At 39.2% G+C, this 5,862-nt stretch overlaps 1 pseudogene; it reads right to left on the bottom strand.

Annotated features, from left to right (window-relative positions):
- Nucleotides 1-4,432: 4,432 nt before the first annotated feature.
- On the bottom strand, nucleotides 4,433-5,398 carry LOC107598009 (uncharacterized; annotated as a pseudogene).
- Between the last annotated feature and the right edge of the window lie 464 nt (nucleotides 5,399-5,862).

Here is a 5,862-nt window from a genome sequence, read left to right as displayed (position 1 = left end):
GTTTAAAAATTCCTTTAAATAACATTTTATATTATAATTGTTCATTAATAATTTTGTCTTTATCATTATTGCATACAAAATCAGTAGATATCAAGCATTTAAGTTTCTCAGGATGGTGATGGCAATCACGTTAAAGTGACACCCGTGATCATGTAATCTTATTCCTGATTCTTTGTCTTTACACACCTTACACTGCATTCAAACGGGGGCCAAAGGGGAGACAGCCAGCGTCATGCTGCTTTCATCTCTGACATCATCTCCAGCTGAATGCAGCATTGTTGGCAGGAATGCCATGGCAACCCTCCTCTGGTGCTCAGAGTGGCACATTATTGTCTAAACACTAGAGATCAGGAAAGAAGGAAGAAGGGTGGCAGCTCACTAGCCAAACTGGTTCCTGCTAACAACCAATGCATGATGGTGCAAGAAAAAAAATGTACGTCACAGATCGTGAAAGGTTTGGCTTGATAGCTTTACCTATTTCCAACTGAGAACTGGCTGAATTGATAAACGGGGTCTTAAATGGCACAGCAAGTGGCATTTATGCTCAGAAGTTGTTGCCATCTGAAACATTTCACAGTTCATGATCCCTCTGCTATGACAGAGCGGGAATGTAAAACGTGCTTAATAATTCAGGAAATCAATGAATATTGTAGAACTATGGGTCTGTAAACAAACAACAAACCCACAACTCTCTACGATAGCAGAATAAATCACACAAAAGAACGTTTACTCTTACTCCTTGAATGAACACCGACAGCCTCCCCAGGGTGAGCTTGGGCTTGATGAAGAAGATCTAGCTTGACAAAGAAGATTGGATTCGGACCACATATTGTTTCTGAATGTTTAAATAAACCCTAACCGCCAAGGAAAGATATAGAAAACAGTGTGATCTGGCACTTCAAATAGGCAATGTTTCAGCCAACAGCTTGAAGCACGAAAAACAGGTTGCAGGGGGCAAAGATGGAGCAAGTGGAATGGGGCGATGGCTGAGAGCGGCTTTTATTTTACATAAAAGTTCAGATTAAATCCCCATGGAAGCATGCAAATAAAGGAGTTGTGGTGTTCTCATTTTATTGAAGAAAATAAAGATTAGCCTACGCCACCTGCTCGCATTCAGAGTCTGACTTTTCGATCAAAGACGTGACAGTAATGTGAGGGGAGGCAGATCCTTCACTAATCAATTTCTATAATAGCATAATTGTAATACATAACTTATTCTTTTGGTCTTAGTATTTCATAAATTGCTGTTACACATGCAGTTTTGGTACATTATGATGTAGCCAGCAACACTGAAACGAACTGTAGAAATGTAACAGCTACTAAACAGCAACTTTTCTGTGGGATGATTTTTCTTAAAGGCACAATATGTAAAAAATTTTTATTAAAATATCCAAAAACCTAGAGAACAGTGTTATATATTTTGCTGACTTGTGAACTTATATTATCCCAAATGTTTCGAAGAATGTTTAAATCCAGAGAAATAAGCAATTTTAACTAGTGACACCGACGTGTCTATAGACCAATTATAGGTTTGTAAACATTCAGGATGCGCGCGCATCATGGTTGCAGAAAACCCGGGAGAGATAGCCTTTATGACTAGAGAATTTCATGGATAGGGTGCAAAATAGTTAGGTTTAAAAAGATTATAAATTATATTGATTAGATGTCTTTTTTTAAAATGTTCTCGCATATTACAAGAGCTTGTCACCCAGCCATAAGAACTGTTATTCAACTAAAATAACGTTAGAGAGTGGGATAGTCTTACAGATCCGAAACAGGGATGACGTTTTTGTGGGCGTTTCCCGCACCACCCCTCTGTGGGGTGTCCTGAAGATGCCAGTGCATTGTTTGCCTCTCAGGAGATCAAAGTATTCTAGTTTCTTTTATCCTTACAGCTCTTCTGGTCATCTATCATTTACCAAAATTCTCTTCAACTCAAGCACCAATTTCTTGTTCTGTAATACATAATAATAATAACAACAACAACAATAATAATAATTACTCCCAGTGACAAAGCTGAATTTTCAGCAACCATTACTCCACCCTATAGTGTCACATGATCCTTCAGAAATTATTCTAGCATGCTGATTTACTGCTCAAAAAACATTTCTTCTTATCATCATTGCTAAAAACAGCTGTGCTGTTTACCATTTTTGTGGAAACCATGATGCACTACTATTCAAAAGTTTGGATAAAGCAATATTTAATAACTAAATAAATAACTAAATACATTTAATGAGCAAGGATGTATTAAACTGATGAAAAGTGACAGTTACAAAAACATTTATGTTACAAAATATTTTTATTTCAAATAAATGCTTTTTTTTTTTACTTTCTATTCATCAAATCCTGAAAAAAATGTATCATGCTTTCCACAAAAATATGAAGTTTTCAACTACTGAACTGAATGCTTCAGCTGTTTTCCATATTGAAAAATGTTTCTCAAGCAGCAAATAAGCATATTAAAATAATTTCTAAAGGGTCATGTGACACTGAAGACTGGAGTAATAGCTGCTGAAAATTTTGAAAAATTCATTCAAATGGAAACCAGTTATTATAAATTGTAAGCATATTTCAAAATATAACTGTTTTACTGTAGTTTTGATCAAATAAATGCAGTCTTCCTGAGCAGAAGAGACTTTTCAAAAACATTATCCAAAACTCCCCAGAGTATATTTGAGAAAGTGAAACAGAATTGATCATTCTTAATGCAATAAAATGTTGTCTATTGACACATTTCCCATTTTCTGGAAATAACATAACTTGTTAGAAATTGGTTTCTTTCCCACCAGGATATTTCTGTCAGACTAAATAACTGGGTAGCCATTTAGCTGGACCTGTGTGAAGTTGTTGGAGTGCTAAAGAACACCCTCATCCTCCTGTGGCACAGGCAAAAACTCTAGATACTGCTTCCAGTGCAGAGGGATTCAGTGGTTGACTCATCTGATACTTCAATAATTCAGGGTAACACACACCATGAAGAAAAGGATAAACAGGATCCTACTGAAGGATGCTCAAACACATCTTTCCCCTTGGTTCTTACATAAAAGCACTGATCTACAAAATGACAGCATGAAAGGACAGTTTTGGTGAAAATGGATTTCAAAAGAGAGGCCAACTCAGTTGTTTCCACAGCAACAGGAGACTGCACAAACAATTTTGCAGTTCATCATTACTCAGCTGCACATGGCAGGAAAATACTACAGATGACAAGGGAGAATGCAAAATGGAAATTGTTTTATATTAATGATACTAGTAGATGTGTTTTGATTTGACACCTTTGGTCTGGGATTTTCAAAATAATCACCTTTGGCTCATACAAGAAAATCACAAGAAAAATCACAAAGCAACTTGTGTTATAAACACAGACATGTAAGTGAAGGATTTGAAATGTTTTTTTGTTTGTTTTTTTAGAGAATTTTGTTTACCAGCGCCTGTAAGTAAAATAAAGAAAAACGAAGCCCGACAAAGACAGGAATTTGCAAACATCTTTTATTAAATAATAGAAAAACCAACGATCACCACAGAGTGAGTGTTTAAACCGTTCCACATGAACTTTTCTAAGAAAATCACAAGAAAAATCACAAAGCAACTTGTGTTATAAACACGGACATGTAAGTGAAGGATTTGAAATGTTTTTTTGTTTGTTTTTTAGAGAATTTTGTTTACCAGTGCCTGTAAGTAAAATAAAGAAAAACGAAGCCCGACAAAGACAGGAATTTGCAAACATCTTTTATTAAATAATAGAAAAACCAACGATCACCACAGAGTGAGTGTTTAAACCGTTCCACATGAACTTTTCTTTTTTTTAATCACCACCTGTAAAACACAATCCAGCAATATAAATATGTACAGTCAATCTTGCATATTCTAATCAAATCGGAATGATACAAAAACCTGTTGTGAAAAAAGAAAGGATGGCTGACACATGAAGTAGCTCCTACAGACCAGTTATTGTTACGGAAGAGGTCTGACACGACAGGTTAGTTTTATACAAAACAGTTTATTTGGTCACAGTGAGTACTGGTGTTGAGTCCGGAGGAAGTGAGGGTGAGGGAAAGGTCCGTGAGAGTGCAGAGGATATGGAGAGTGGAGTAATCCGAGTCTTTTGCTTGATTGAGGCTGGAAGGGATCTGGGGGAAGCACACACCTCAGCGATCCGGGAACTAGGAGATACAGGAGACACTTGGAGACGAGGAGACGCCAGGAGGAACACAGGAGGTAAGTAATGCAAGAAGTATTCAAAGGTAATCAGTAGCAAAGTCATTGAGTCCTCTACGTGTAAACGAGACCGGACAGTGAGGGTGTCCGAGGTGTGTGCTTTAATGCAGGCTGGTAATGAGGTGATTGATTGGTGACAGGTGCAGGTGCTCAGAACTCAGGTAGACCCCCACGTCGTGGGGGTCTACCTCTGCCCCGAGGTGCCGGCTGATCAGGATTTTGGATAGGTATTATAGACCTCCATGTTCTCACCTGTCTTTGTAATGGCTCCTCCCCCTTTGCTTCCCATTGGTCCAGTCCAAATCACATTTCCACCACACTGTTGCTGGCCCCACCCCTTCTGAACACCTAGAGAGGAGACTACCCCTCGCAGACTACTTATGCCTGCACACCGAAACACACATACATGGATGTGCATGCGCTTTAATGTTTAATCTCATCTACTCACTCACTTCTTGTGTAAAATCCTTTGACTAATCCTCTTCTTCTTCTGCTGCTGCTGCTGCCGCCACCTCCTCCTCCTCTCATTTGCCCCCGCAATCCCATCATGCCCACTCTCACAATGGGATGGCTGAGTCTTGCCTTCACGCTCACTTTGCACAGTTGATTATTTATATTCTGCAGAGAGGAAGAGTCACAGAAACCATTTAGTCTGCTATCAGAGAACATCGGCTCTGAGAGTTTTGTATTTTGATAAACAGAATGTGCCTGACAGATGTGTTATTTAGGGCGGCCAGCACAGAAAGTCTGTTGGCCATTTCCAGAGCCAGACGCTGGTTCTTCAGTGAGGCTGCAGTCTGCTGGTTCACTGCGGCTGTGATGTCCATCACATCTGCTGGCTGATGCTTCAACAAACTGGTCAAGCTCCAGGGAGGAGAACAAGACGACAGAGATTTAAAGCACACCACAATATCACAGTGGTTGCACTGACTGCAAGACTAATTCTCACCGGTCATGCAGAGAGACTACCCCTCTCTGTGCTTTTCAGAATGATCTTTTGGGGATCCAGAGGATTCATTTTCACATCCAGCTTGCGGTGTAAACATCAGACTTTCAGTCAAACCAATGCTAAAATGGTACAATGAGAAGTCAAATTAGTGTTGACATCTAACTTTACCCTACACAGTCCTAATTCTAAGTGTACCCACCTTTTTCTTGTAAAAATGGGCGCGGCCATTAGTAAATTCTATGGGTCTGGCTTCCGGTCTCATCTGCGTCCACTCCGTCCAGCTATTTTTAGCTGAACAACAGGTCGTTTTGCTGCTTGATATTGAAAGTTGGTGTGTCTTATATAATCTTAATTATGAACAGTATGAAACAGTTTTACCGTTAACTGCAGGTTATTTGCCTATAGCGGCTAAAGAACCGGAAGTCTCACCCATATGCTTACTTCCGCGTTGAAGAAAAAGGTGGATATCTGGGTCTGGTCTAATTCAGCACTCACGAAACAAAACTTATGCTGCGTTCAAGTCCTCCTGGGACGTTCGTACTTACGAGTTGACAAGTCGTAATTTACGACGTCAGGTGCGTTCAAGTCAATTTAGTCGGCACAAGATGGCGGTGTACCTTCTTTTAATAAATGACAAGAAAATACAACAGGGTCTGTTAACTCTGCTTATAGAAAATGAAGAGCAAAGAATT

This window comes from Sinocyclocheilus grahami, unplaced genomic scaffold (genome assembly GCF_001515645.1).
Source record: "Sinocyclocheilus grahami isolate Dianchi unplaced genomic scaffold, SAMN03320097.WGS_v1.1 scaffold242.1, whole genome shotgun sequence".
Taxonomy (NCBI): domain Eukaryota; kingdom Metazoa; phylum Chordata; class Actinopteri; order Cypriniformes; family Cyprinidae; genus Sinocyclocheilus; species Sinocyclocheilus grahami.
The sequence above is the reverse complement of the archived record's forward strand: the minus strand, read 5'-3'. Positions and strand labels throughout refer to the sequence as shown.